Consider the following 15,187-nt stretch of genomic DNA (forward strand, 5'->3'; position numbering starts at 1 on the left):
CCATGCTGTACCATTTAAGCAGATATATTTATTCTGACAATGTAATGTGTGATAAACACCTGTTTTTCTGGGGGTGAGAGTAAGGAGGTGGAAGGAGGGCTGGAGTCTGAGTAGCTGAAATCGCTCATATACGCTTTATTTGCATACGTGACTGTCTCCAATATAAACTCTGGACACCAAGGCTCAGGTGAACTTGGTAATACTTTGCATATGTTGTAACACGTTGCTGGGGAAATAAGTACATCCATGACACTCCACTGTGGGAGGACACCTGGAAGTGTGCACTTAGGTTCTCCTGGATTTTATCTCATGCATCTTTTCCTTTTGTTGAATATAATCTGTATTGTCTCCTTATAATCAACCATTTGGATCCTGTGAGTCCTTCTAGTGAATCATCAAGCATGAGGGTAGTTTTGGGGACCCCCTACACAATAGGACAATCTGACACAGGCATAAGGTCATTGGCTGCTTAGACCACTGGTTTTGCCTCCTTTGAGCACTGCAGTTTTGCCTTTTCCCCAGGCTAAGTCAGAGAGGGCCAAGCCACCTTTCCATTCTTCTTTTTCAAAAGTTCATAAGGATTCTGATCCTGTGGCTAGATCCTCTCCAGAGTTAGGATGGGGAAGAGGAAGGATTCAATCTTCAAACAGTATCACATAGAACAAAAATAAAAGGTAACATTTATTGAGCACTTACTATGTGTCCTTTTAAGTGCTTTATACATATTATCTCACTGAATCCTCATACAACCCGAATGTTGGTAAAAGTATTCCTGCTTACAAGGAATTCAAGGAATTTAAGGCTCAGAGAATTAAGGGACCTGCTAGAGGTACCTACTGCTAATAGGTGGCAGGCCAGATTCAAAATGATGCTTGTGCTCTTAACTTATAGAAAATGACACACAAAGTATGAAACATGCATATATCAAGAAACCAAACTGTGGGTCAAAAAATAAAATTGTTTCCATTGTGAGATAAGACAATATTACCATGAGGTGGATTTTTGTATTCTCACCATGAAACTTAAGAAGGATTTCTACTACTCAAACATGATTCCTGTCATAACAAATGTCACACAACCCTCAAAAATTCTAAATTTCCTAATTACTGAATTGACCCATTTTGCCCATGTGGCTCTCATTTTTTACGCATTCTGGTGAATTGTCCACTTACAGAGTTCCTATCAAAAGCCTGACATCAAAGAGGGATTAAAACATGAAAGGGAATCTCAGACTAAGAAAGCAAAAAAAAAAAAAAAAAAAAAAAAGAATTCATTGTAAAATAGCGTACAAAGATCAGGATTAAAATCACTTAAAAGCCAGATTTATGACTGGAAGGTACTAACATGTCTTAAAGGAAAGCCATCAGGCAGACACCAATCTAATTAGTATAAATTATTCTTTTTTTTAGTATAAATTATTCTAATTAAATTCTTACGGACCAATTCATTATTTTGTGCCCTAATTGTTAAGTATATCATGACCAAACTAGATAATCATAGTTAGCATCCTGACAGAAATTTGGAATGTTGGAGAAACAATATGAATTAACAATCAGAAAATCTCATTTCGAATGGGGCTTTCCCTATTAACTAGCAGTATGATTTTGGCCAAGTTACTTAATCTCTTTTGGCTTCGATTTCCTCATTTGTAAAATGTGGAATCTGTTTAAGGTCTCTTTCAGCCTGAACAGTATATATATTTTAATATATTATATATATTTATATAAAAATTATATTTATATAAAAATATTTTTATATATTTGTATATAAAATATAAAAAATTATATAAAATATATTTTTAATACAAAACTATATTATAACTTTATAATATTAAACCTTAATATTGGCTGCCTCAATTAGAAGAGCATGAACTCTTAATCTCAGGGCCCTGAGTTTGAGCCTCACGTTGGGTATAGATTACTAAAAAAAAAAAAAAAAAAAAAAGTAAAACTTAACTTTGCCAAAAACTGTATTTCAGGAAATATATTTACATGATCGGGAAAAACCAGATGGGCTGCTTTGCAAAGATGCAGCCAAAGAGCAGCTGCAGAGTCCTGTTTTGGAGGAGAGTGTATTTATGTAAATATGTAATTATGTATGTGTTTTGTTAAGAACATTCCTTATGAAGAATTCAGCATCTATATCCCAAAGAACCTATACTTTGTAAAAGGCACTAGTACTATCAGCGTACCAAAAATACTAAATATAGTGGGCACCTGGGTGGCAGTTAAGCATCTGCCTTCGGCTCAGGTCATGATCCCAGGTCCTGGGATGGAGCCCCAGGTGGAGCTCCCTGCTCACTGGGAAGCCTACTTCTCCTTCTCCCTCTGCCTGCCACCCCTCCTTGCTTGTGCTCTCTTGCTCGCTCTCTCTCTCTCTCTCTCTGTCAAATAAATAAATAAAATCTTAAAAAGAAAGAAAGAAATACTAAATGGAGTTCTTCAAGCTGAAAAAAAGGAAACCAGACAGTAACTTAACACCTGCACGGAGAAACAGAACACTGATAAGGATAACTACACAGGTAAAAATAAAAGACAGTTAAATGTATGTTTTTCTGTAATTCATTTTTTTCTCCTACCCAGTTTAAAAGACACTTGCATAAAGCTATAATTATAAATCTGTGTTGATGGGCACATAATGTAGAAACTGTAATGTGTATGATAACAATAGCACAAAGGAGCAGGGAGGGAGTAGACTTATCTTTTTAGTATACTATGGCAATTAGGTTTGTAATCATCTGAACTACATTGTTACAAAGTAGGATGTTAATTGTAATCCCCAGAGCAAACAATAATTTAAAAATTCCAAAACACATAGTAAAAGAAATCACAAGAGAATTCAAAGTGCATACTAGAAAGTATCTATTTGACACAAAGGAAGGCAATAATGGGGAATAGGGGGAAAAAGGCATGTGAAAATAAATAGCAATATGACAGATGTAAATTCTACCTTAGTAGTAATTATAATACTGTAAATGGATTAAACATTCTAATTAATGTCAGGGATTGAAAGATTTTTGATTTAACTAATGATTCACTTTATTACAAGAGACCTACTTTTTTTTAAGATTTTATTTATTTATTCATGAGAGATACAGAGAGAGAGGCAAAGACACAGGCAGAGGGAGAAGTAGGCTCCTCGCAGGGAGCCTGATGTGGGACTCAAACCCAGGACCCGGGGATCACAACCTGAGCCAAAGGCAGGTGGTCAACCGCTGAGCCACCAGGTGCCCAAGACTCACTTTAGATTAAAAAACATAGTTTGAAAGTAAAGGAATGGAAAAGACATCTCATGCAAACAGTAACCAAAAGAGAGCTGAAAGGATGATAGTACCGTGAGACAAAATACGACTCAATGCAAGAAAAATTTTACTAGAGGGGCACGTAGCTGGCTCAGTGGGTAGAGCATGCGACTGTTGATCTTGGGGTTGTGGGTTCAAGCTCCACTTTGGGTGCAGGGATTACTTAAAATCTTAAAAAAAGAAAAAAGGAATTTTCCCTAAGGAAGTTCACAAAAGAGAGATGGCAACCAAATTCAACGTATGCTTCTTGGCTGGATACTAGTTTGAACAAACTACCTGTGAAAGACAGCTGGAAACAGAAAAGCTATGTGGTTTTCACTAAAACAGGGCGCTACTTAGTTCCACTGATTTGGGTTTATACATATTGTAGAAAGCTGATCAAGCACATGCTATTCTCTCCTTTTGGAATACACTTGCCCTCTATTATGCCCAGAAACTTCTATTCTTCCTTCAAAGCCAAGCTCAGGTTACTTCTTTGGTGAACCTTTACATGTTTGTTCCTGCCACCCTGGCACCCCTCCCCCTGCCAAAAAAAGAGTATGTCACTTCCTCTTTTGGGTTCCCACAATATTCTATTTATTACATCTATTCTCACATTTCATTATACTTACCTGCTTATGACTGTTTTTCTTCTTTCCCATCTGCTTGCATTCCTCAAGGAAGTTACTCAAAAGCAGGTACCACTTTTTATTCCCTTATATATTTGTAGTCCCTGATAATTCAAAACATTGGTAGAATGTGCCATATAAAACCTAACATCCATTCAATAGAACTGTACAGTGTAGAAAGAAAAAAAACATAAAACACAGGAAAAATCAAAAGGGAAAAAACTGAAGGCAGACATCACATACTGGTGCGCAGTTTGGAGATCATTTTACTTAGTGGGACATTAGGTTGTAGAAGTAAGGCCCCCAAGGAGCTAAATCATGAAATATTTTTCGACTTCCACAGTTCTTTCTGGACTTAACTTCCTCTCTGATAGTACGCTCTAAGTCTCCTGTCTCCAACAAAGAGAGGAAAACAAGTAATAAATTAATTCACTCAAATTTTGATTTAATGAATTACCTGTTCCAAGACTATTTCAGAACAAATCTGAAGGAGGACCAGTGGTAAATCCAAAGGATTCAAGCTACTGATGAGATAGCTAATTAATATATGGAGATTTCTTGAATGGCTTTCCCTCAAATTAAACCACATTAGCAGTTACCTATGTCACACAGTACATAAGCTTATTCCTAAGTAGAAGCTATTTTTACAGTTAGCATTTGGCAAATCCTTCCACTGTCATAATTAAAAAACTCATTGTGGCCTCCACCAGGTGTTTTTTTTTCCCCCATTATACTCTACCTGGCCTTTGTGTACCAATCCCTAAGGAAGTCTGAGTAGATGAGGTCTTTCTTTTTGGAATCTGTGAATATTGCTGGCAAGAATGATCCACCTACATATTCAAAAAAGAATTACCAGTTTGGAAAATTGAATACTGCCCCCATAATACTGGAGACTCCCTAGTCTATTTTAGCGTTAGCCTTGAAAAATAACCTCTGGGACATTGCCTCATTGCCTCTGGGACAAGAGCCACAGCTAAGAAAAACTAAGAGAAAAGAAGCTCTTAAGGTTTGGCCCTGTGAAAAGGATGCTACCTCCCTTCTGTGCTTTTCCAAACCAAGCCTGTCCTTGAACATCATCAGAAACAGCAATGACACCAGTCTGAGTGCTGAAGGGCAACAATCTTGAGTACAGAGAAGTGGTATGGGGAGTGAAAAAGGTGTTTTAGTTATAATGTCACTCTTTCCTTCCTGACAGCCAGCGCCCAGGAAACCATGTAATCTGCATACTGTGAGGTAACCATGTCCTGTCTATTGCAAAAACCTAAAAACTAATAAAGAAATTTGGAATTTGGAATTTGGAAACCAGGAATTAGTAGAAGATCAGTTGTTACTATGTGCATGGTGGTTAAAGATTGCTGGCTATAAGGTCAAAAGCCCTGAGTTTATTTTCCAGCTCTGATATTTTCTGAATATGACCTTGTGCAAGCATTTCCCCTTCGCTGTCTCAGTTTTGTCATGTTAAAAAAAAAAAAGACAGCATTCCCCTTCCTTCGAGAGTTAATAAGATTAAATGAGACAAAGTATTTGACACAAGGCTGGCACATAGTACATCCCCAATAGATATCAATTACAATTAATGGCCTCTCATAAGAATTAAGGTTCTCATAAGAACCTCAGTAATGCAATACTGAGCCAGATTCATGGCCTACCCAGCATGGTATTTGTCTCTGATGGTGGCAGCAAGGGGCATGTTGGGTGAGAAGAGAATGTTCTTTTCTGTTATCGCAAATGAATCAGGCTTTATCTGAAAATATCTCTAAGTTCTTTGACTACTCCTATGAATAATATATCACTCATGAATGTGCCTACATTTTTGACATATTTGTATTTGCAACTGGTACTGACTTCTTACTTTTATCAAAATACTTTTATTTTTAAAGATTTTATTTATTTATTCATGAGAGAGGCAGAGAGAGGCAGAGACACAGGCAGAGGGAGAAGCAGGCTCCATGCAGGGAGCCCGACGCCGGGCCTCCAGGATCACGCTCCTGGCGTGAAGGTGGCGCTAAACTGCTGAGCCACCTGGGTTGCCCCAAAATACTACTTTTAAATATAAAGGGATATCACTTATTTTTCACTTTTTAATTGAAGTATAATTGACACTCCTTATTTCTTGTTTTCTATCTTTTTAAGTTTATTTATTTGAGACAGAGAGCACGAGCAAGGGAAGGGGCATAGGGAGAAGAACAAGGAGTCTCCCTGTTGAGCACAGAGTCTGATGCAGGACTCTCTCTCAGGACCCTGAGACCATGAACTGAACTGAAATCAAGAGTCAGATACCGAACTGACTGAGTTACTCCTTGTCTTCTGTATTTTGTGAACAATTCTATATTTATCTTATCCTTTAGTCTTGGTTCAGATTTTTTCTATTGGCTTTAATTTCAGGAATAAAAACACCCTAAGCTTTTAGCAGTGGATTATCTAGTTTCTAATTTATCCAGTTCAATACATCATGGATTCTCTGAGTTCTACAAAATGCAAAATTGATGGGTAGCTGGGGCGGCTCAGCAGTTTAGCGCCACCTTCACGCCAGGAGCGTGATCCTGGAGGCCCGGCGTCGGGCTCCCTGCATGGAGCCTGCTTCTCCCTCTGCCTGTGTCTCTGCCTCTCTCTCTCTCTCTGTCTTTCTGTATCTCATTAGTAAATAAATAAAATATTTTAAAAAAACAAACAAACAAAAAAACAAAATGCAAAATTGAGACATGCAAAATGTAAGATGAAGTTTCTATTTTCAAAAAGCTTAGACTCTTCCAGATATTCAGTCAATGATTTTTTTTTTTTTAATGACCTGCTGTGACTGAGGCAGCTATATCTAGAGAGTCAAAGTATTGACTCTGAAGCCAGACTACTAGCGTTCAAATTCTGGTTCTGGCCACTTAGAGGATGACTTGCGCAAGTTGTGTTTAATATTAGGTTTGATGAAGAATAGAGAGTCAATAAATCAATAACAAGCTGCTTAAGTTCTCCATACATCTATTTATTACATCTATTCTCAGATTCTTTATCTGTAAAGCTGAGCTAACAATATTATCTAGGGTTGTTTTAAGGATAAAGAAGTTGTCCCTAGTTAAGTACTTAGAACAGAGGCTGAGTGGCATATAGTAAGCACTCAGTAATTTGCAGTAGACATTAGAGCTGTTCACAAATATTCCTTTTATCTCTTGGAGACATGTGGGATGCATATATGGTAAAATCATATTTGCTGTCCCCCCTTTATTTTTAAGATCTTATTTGTTCATTTGAGAGAGAGTGCAGGAGAGCAAGAACAAACAAGGGGAGGGTATGGGGAGAGGGAGAGGGAGAAGCAGGCTCCCTGATCAGCAGGGAGCGGGACCTGAGGCTCAATCCCAAGACTCTGGGATGGTGACCTGAGCTGAAGGCAGACACTTATCTGACTGAGCTACCTAGGCACCCCTTTCCTCCCTCTTTTAACTTAGGCATAGGCCATGTGCCTGACTCTGGCTAATGAAATGTGAGAAGTGATTGTCACTTCTGGATAGAACCTTAAAAATCAGTACATAATTGGGGTCCCTGGGTGGCTCAGTCAGTTAAGTGTCCAACTCTTGATCTTAGTTCAGGTCTTGATCTCAGGGTTGTGATTTTAAGCCCTGCTGGGCTCTGCTGGGCGTGAAGCCCACTTTTAAAAAAAAAAAATCAGTACCTAATTTGCCAGGTTAACTTCCTTCTGCCATGCTGATTAAGCAGGCATGTGCTGAGATGCAGTCCCTAATACTAAGATGTGTGACTAATTATCACATATCTTGTGACTAAGATGAGCAGAGCCTCTTGCTAATCCACAATCGACAAGTAACTTGAATGGGACAGACTTTATGTTGTGTTAAAGCCTTAAGACTTTGGGGTTGTTTGTTAGTGCAGCTTGACCTAGGCTATCTTGACCAATACACTGTCATTCTGGGCACTGGGGGTACATCAGTGAATCAAACTGACAAAAACACAGGCCCTTGCAGACTTTCTCAAAACTCGAATACAATATCCAAACTATTCTATGCAAACCATTAAGAAACCAAAAGATTACCACCTTTCTTCCTTCCACAGTGAGAGTTTTGAAAGACTACAAATGAATCAAAATAGAAAAAAGAAATGCTAGAAAAGAAAAGCAGCATCCATAATATGGTTTCATCTTACATAACTCTTAACACCAAAATGCAGGACTCAAGTAAACAACACAGGGATCATCTCACACAAGCACAAAGGAAGCATGAAAAACACTGAACCTGAGCATCAAAAGACCTGTGAGAATTTACTCTGGCTCCTCCGCTAACTGCCTATATGATGAGTTGTCAAGTCTCCAGGGAGCCTCAACACTTGGAACAAGGAAAGAGGATCTCTCCCTCCAAGAAGTGAACTACATGATGTGTCTGAGCATCCGTTTATTCATGTATTCATTCTTCCAATTGACAAATAGTTATTGACCATCTCCTCTGTGTCAGGCAATATGACGCACAGTGACTCAGGGATGAATAAGACAGACAAGCTCTCATGGAGCTTACATTTACTATGGGAGAGAAACAATAAAAAGTCATTAAACAGATTAATCTTATATGCTGATAGTGATAAGTGCTTTGACACTAACAGATGTGACAAGTGTGACAGAGGAATGGTACATTAGACTGGGTGGTCATGTGAGGCATCCCTGCAGATGTGATTCTGAATTTGGAATGTGACTGACAAGAAGGAATCAACCCTCTGAAGATCTGGAGGAAGAGTGTTCCAGATAGAATGGCAAGTCCAAAGGCCCTGAGGCAGGAAAGAAGAGCATAAAGAGCTCAGGAAAGAGTGGAAGGTAAGTCAGAGATAAAGGGGTTATCATGGAGGCTCTTACAGACACTGAGGAGTTTGGAAGCTAATGGAGATCTTGAAACAGAACAGTGACATAACTAAATTTATAATTTATGTTTAGAAAGGTCATCCCAGGGCAGCCCGGGTGGCTCAGCAGTTTAGCCCCTGCCTTCAGCCCAAGGTGTGATCCCAAAGTCCTGGGATCAAGTCCCACATCAGGCTCCCTGCATGGGGCCTGTTTCTCCCTCTGCCTGTGTCTCTGCCTCTCTCTGTCTGTCTCTCTCTCTCTCTGTGTGTGTGTCTCTCATGAATAAATCAATCAATCAAAAAATTAAAAAAAAAAAAAAAGATCATCCCAACTGCTAGATGGAGAGGAATGAGTTTAGAGGCAATTTCAATAGTCTAGATAAGGGATTGGATAAGCACATAAGTAAAAGGAGTAAGAAAGGTCATGGCTGGATATATTTTGGATGAGAAGTGTCAAGGTTCAGAACCCTCCCCCAAAATATAGCACCTTGGTATACTGAATATTTTAAGCTGAAAAAATTGAGGAAATAGCAGATGCAGGAAACTCTCTCTGACCTTTAACCACACCTGCTCCCTTGAAACAGGTCATAAGACCCCCATGGAAGAGGTGCCTTCCCTGTGCCCAAGACAAGAACAGTGAGAGGAATCCAAATAGCCCTTGCTAGTTTTTCCTAGTTTATTATCCTTAGTCATGCTCCCTTTTTTGTACTATCCCATTTTTCCATGACTCTATTCTTCATCAAACCTAATATTAAACACACACAGATTTACCTGCTTCTTCAGGTCTTCATTTCCTTATAAAGGCTTCCATGTCATGTAAAATTTATATTAAATAAATGTGTATGCTTTTCTCCTGTTAATCTGTCTTTGTCAGTTTAATTTTCAGACCCAGCCAGGGACCTTGAGAGGGTCAAGGAAAACTTTTTCCTCCTCTACACAAATCAAGGGGGTATGCTGATTGTTGGATGTAAGAAGTGAGAAAATTAAGGCTGATGGAAGATGATATTATTTCCTAAAATAAGGAAAGCTGGGATCCCTGGGTGGCGCAGCGGTTTGGCGCCTGCCTTTGGCCCAGGGCGCGATCCTGGAGACCCAGGATCGAATCCCACATCGGACTCCCGGTGCATGGAGCCTGCTTCTCCCTCTGCCTATGTCTCTGCCTCTCTCTCTCTCTCTGTGACTATCATAAATAAATTAAAAATTTTAAAAAATAAAATAAAATAAGGAAAGCTAAGGAAGGAGCAGATTTGCAGGTGGAGATCAGGAATTCTGTTTTTTAACATATTAAACTTGACAAACCTACTAAGCAGATTTTCAAGAATAAATGAAATAATGTATTTAAAACAGCTATTATCAGTGCTCAAAAAACAGTTATATTTTCTTTACAAATTTATTAAATATCCTAAATTCAAGTGCCGTAATATGAAAAGAGAACGTAATAAGTATATTACAAATTCACAGTGAGCCTTAGTAGACTTAATGTATGTGAATAAAAACTATCAATAATAACATGTATGTAGCTCTTACCATGTGCCAAGTAGTTTTAAGTGTGTTACATTTATTAATGAATTTAATCCTCCCAAAAACTCTAAGGAAGGTGCTATTCTCTCCATTTTACAGATGAGAAATGAAGGCACAGACTAGAAGGTAAATAATTAAACGAAGTCTACACAGGTAGAAAGCAAAAGCTGAATAAAAATATCTTATTAAAAAGTGTATTATTAAATACCCAGTGTATATAGCAGATAATAAATTTAGAAAGAGATTATGTTGAAAATTTAACAAATATTTATCGACCATCTCATCTGTGCCAATCAGTGTTCTAGGAACCAGAGATACAGCAACGAACAAGCAGACCAAAGGTCCTGCCTCATGGTCTAGCCAAGGGAAAACAACTCTGAGAAAGAATGACGGGCTTCGCCTGGAAACATGTTGGCTCTGAAAACTGAAGTGGGGAAAGCGGGGATCAGTTGGCAAACTATTATGACCCCATCAGCACACAGTTTATGACGTGTTTCTGTTCAAGCCAAGATGTTTTTATATTTTTTTTTAAAGCCACTCAGGTGTCCCTGTTTTTACATTTTTTTTAAGCAAACCCTTTGCCTGTCATGGGGCTCAAATTCACAACCCCAAGATCAAGAGTGACATGTTGTACTGACTGAGCCAGCCAGGGACTCCTATTTTTACATGTTTTAAGAGGAAAAAGATGGGCAGCCTGGGTGGCTCAGCGGTTCAGCACCGCCTTCAGCCCAGGGTGTGACCCTGGAGACCCGGATGGAGTCCCACATCGGGCTCCCTGCAGGGAGCCTGCTTCTCCCTCTGCCTATGTCTCTGCCTCTCTCTGTGTGTTTGTCATGAAACAAATTTAACAAAAATAAATAAAATCTTTAAAAAGAGAGAGAAAGGGAAGGAGGAGAGGAAGAGAGAATTAGAAATATGAGGATTTGAACAACTTTGAAGGAGGAGGAAATGTTCACCCGAAGCAACAGGCCAGGCTGTAAAAGGTGCATTTGTTGCTTGTTCAGGAAGCCACATGGAGCTGGGATGGCTGGAGAGCCCATATTCGCTGGGAGGCGTGGTAAAAAGAACAAAGACAAGCAAGAAGTTAGAAGTGAAGGCTACTGGATTTTTTTTTCCTCTATAGGTGATGGGATGGCAGTGAAGGAGAGTGAATTCATAGAAAATTCACTTTTGAATAGTTGCTTCTCACTTAAAAAAATATGTATTTAATCTTAGAAGAGTTTAAAGAAATGTTTTGATGCCCACAACAAGAGCAGAACTTGAGAGCATTCTTCCAAAAGTAACTTTTAGGGATCCCTGGGTGGCTCAGTGGTTGAGCACCTGCCTTCAGCACAGAGTATGATCCTGGAGACTCAGGATCGAGTCCCTGCATGGAGCCTGCTTCACCCTCTGCCTGTGTCTCTGCCTCTGTCTCTCATGAATAAATACATAAATAAATCTTTAAAAAAAAAGTAGCTTTTAAAGAAAATGTCAGCCTTTTTATAAAAGTTCTGCTCAAGCAACCTTAGAAACTCCTTTTAGGAGATGAACCATATCAAACAGCTATAGAGATCTCCCAGTGCACTTTAAGCTCACTTTTGCTGGAAGGGAAATCTCATTTGTATCCAATCCAAGTTCTGGTCTAACTTTTTGTTGCTGTTACCTTCAATTTTTTTTTTTCCTGAGGGGAGAGAATGGAATTTTATCTGTATATTTGCAAATTATATTCTGAAGTGTAGTTGCAAGAGGTGTCATGGAGCCAGGAGGGCTAGGGCCCAGAGGTATGAAGGACTGTTTTGCTTAAGGGCTTTATTACTGTGACAGCTAGAACAAAGGCAGGATGGGAACCTGAACCAACTGAAAGATAAATAACGAGACTAATGTGTGCAGTGAAATGAGAAAACCTTTGAGAATGGAAAAGGGTGTCTAAAGAGTTAGCCTCAGAAAGAGGACAGCACCCTTAAGAAAAAAAAAATGGAGAGTAAACAGTTTATCTTTAAAGGAAGGAGGAACCGGTTCTAAAAAACAAAGCTGCCTGGCACTGAAATCATGTCATTGAAGTGACTAAGTTGATATGGATAAAAAACAACTTATATAACACAGAAATCAAGAAAATTCTCCACATTGTGGTATTAAGTAAGGACTTGATGTTCACAGAGGGACGGTTAGTCAACTACACCTGTGGTTATTAATTAGCACTATACCTAGTACCTTACCAGCAATTCTGATACCCCTATTTCACATACCCTGTACAGCTATACAAACCACTGAACTGCACTAACCCTGGGTTATTTTATAAAACCTTAGAAAAAGGGCAGCCTGGGTGGCCTAGTGGTTTAGTGCTGCCTTCGGCCCAGGGCGTGATCCTGAAGACCCAGGATTGAGTCCCACGTCAGGTTCCCTTCATGGAGCCTCCTTTTCCCTCTGCCTGTGTCTCTGCCCCATTCTCTCTCTGTCTCTCATGAATAAATAAATAAATAACCCTAAAAAAATTTTTTTGAACCTTAGAAAAAGAATTGGCTAAGGCATTTGTACTTGGCATGATTATATTTATTTCTCACTGAAACACTATTTTTTAAAAATGATTACCAATTTTTTAAAAAGATTTCTTTTTTTAAAAAAATATTTATTTATTTATTTATTCAATGAGAGACACACAGAGAGAGGCAGAGACATAGGCAGAGAGAGAAGCAAGCTCCATTTGGGGAGCTCAATGGAGGACTCAGTCCCAGGACCCTGAGATCAGGGCCTGAGCCGAAGGAAGGCAGATGTTCAACCATTGAGCCACCCAGGAGTCACTAAAATATTTCTTTATTTGAGGGGGTAGAGCAAAGGGAAAGAATCTCAAGCAGACTCCCTGCTGAGTGGGGAGCCCTATGCGAGGTTCAATCCCATGCTATTAATGTTTTTTAAAATGAGTAATCATTGGAGCACCTGGGTGGCTCTGTTGGTTAAGCTTCAGACTCTTGGTTTCAGCTCAGGCTGTGATCTTAATGCCCGGGGATTGAGCCCTGTGTCCTCTGCTTGAGATTCTTTCTCTCTCCCTCTCCCCCTCCCCTACACCCCTACTCCCCACACCCACTCTCTCCCTTTCAATAAATAAGTAAACAAAATTGATAGGAAACGCTTCTGCATTTATTTGCTGTTGTAACTTATTACCACATAATCTGTGGCATTAGACACAAATTTATTCTCTCATCTTTCTGGAGGTCAGAAGTCCACATGGTCCTCACTGGGTTAACATCAAGCTGTCAGAAGGACTGCATTCCTTCTGCAGGCTCTTGCCTTTTCCAGCTGCTAGAAGCTGCCTACCTACATCCCTTGGCTTCTGGGCCCTTTCCACCTTCAGAACCAGTAGTCTCTTGTGTGCAGCACTCTGCCTCCCTTTTCCACTTTTTGAGGATTTTGCGGTTACATTGCCCCCCCGCCCCATGATGCAAAATAATCGTGCTATTTTATCTATTTATTTATTTTAGCTTATTTCTTTCTTTTTTTTCTTTCTTTTTTTGGGGGGGGCAGGGGTTTCTTTGTTTATTGGACACTTTGGTTTTTTTGTTTTGTTTTGTTCTTGTTTTTTTTTTTTAATTTCCCTATTTTAAAGCCAGTTGATTAGCTGGAACTTAATTGCATCTGGAACTTTAGTTCCTCTTTGCCATGTAAAGTAACATATTCATAGGTTCCAGGGATATCTGTTGGGGGCCATTACTCTGCCTACCACAACTTTAGCCAGAGTTAAAATATATTGTGCACAGTGGACATTCAATCTATCAACAATGCTGAAATCTTAGTTTTGTTCAGCACCTTTGCACATTCTCCTATATGCCTGAAAGGTAAATGTTGTACATAAAGGATGACCAAATGAATTGGTACGCCTTTTGGGAGGATTCTTGGCTTGGAGGCCTAGGAAACTTTACTGTACTTTTCAGTTTCTGACAGCTCAAAAAGAAAGATATATAACAACTATTGGAATACATATACTGTGTCTTGTTGGAGAGAGTAGCAATATCCTAAAATCATTACGTTTTGTCAAAACGATAAATGTTAACACTGCAGACAGAAAAAGCTGAGTATCTAATGTTTTAAAAAGCATTTGATAAAGGAAATTAATTTTTTTTAGTTCAAGAGAATGAAAATAGTGGAAGTGAGAAAAAGGCAGTTTTGCTTCCAACTTTTTTTCTTTAAAGATTTATTTATTCATTAGAGACACAGAGAGAAAGAGAGAGAGAGAGGCAGAGACACAGGCAGAGGGAGAAGCAGGCTCCATGCAGGGACCCCCCATGCGGAACTCGATCCCGGGTCCGGGATCATGACCTGAGCCAAAGGCAGGTGCCCAACCGCTGAGCCACCCAGGTGCCCCTTGCCTCCAACTTTTAATCAAAAACAAACAACTTTGGGATCCCTGGGTGGCGCAGCGGTTTGGCGCTTGCCTTTGGCCCAGGGCGTGATCCTGGAGACCCGGGATCGAATCCCACGTCGGGCTCCCGGTGCATGGAGCCTGCTTCTCCCTCTGCCTGTGTCTCTGCCTCTCTCTATCTCTCTGTGACTATCATAAATAAATAAAAAAAAAAATTAAAAAAAAAAAACTTTGCGTAGTGATACTAGCCCACAGAGGTATTTTAAGAAGGAAAGAAAGGCATTGTTTTCACTAAATTTTATCCTTTTCTTGCAGATGTGTTGCAAACAATCTATGCTGGTCTTGGCAAAACAGCCCTACAGAGTCTTGCCAACTTCTCCCGTGGGGGATGCAGACTGGAGGGGGGGAGGAGGAGGTGTTGGGTACAAGGCTAGACACCTGTCCCCAGTGGAAAAAAGAGCACACCTGGAGAGTTGCTCAGACAAAGGGAGCCAAGGGGGAAAAATAGTAATTAGAGAGGAGACTGCTTCCAATCTGTTGCTGGTTTATAAGGTAAATGTATTTATGAAGGGCAAGGATACAGTAGCAGCACACTAA

General features: G+C 39.5%; 1 protein-coding gene across 1 annotated transcript in view; it reads right to left on the bottom strand.

Moving 5' to 3' along the window:
* Positions 1-15,187, bottom strand: part of CUNH12orf56 (chromosome unknown C12orf56 homolog) — an 88,601-nt gene that overhangs the window by 72,536 nt on the left and 878 nt on the right. The gene's annotated exons all lie outside the window — the stretch shown is intronic.

This window comes from Nyctereutes procyonoides, unplaced genomic scaffold (assembly GCF_905146905.1).
Source record: "Nyctereutes procyonoides isolate TBG_1078 unplaced genomic scaffold, NYPRO_anot_genome, whole genome shotgun sequence".
In the NCBI taxonomy this organism is placed as follows: Eukaryota; Metazoa; Chordata; class Mammalia; order Carnivora; family Canidae; genus Nyctereutes; species Nyctereutes procyonoides.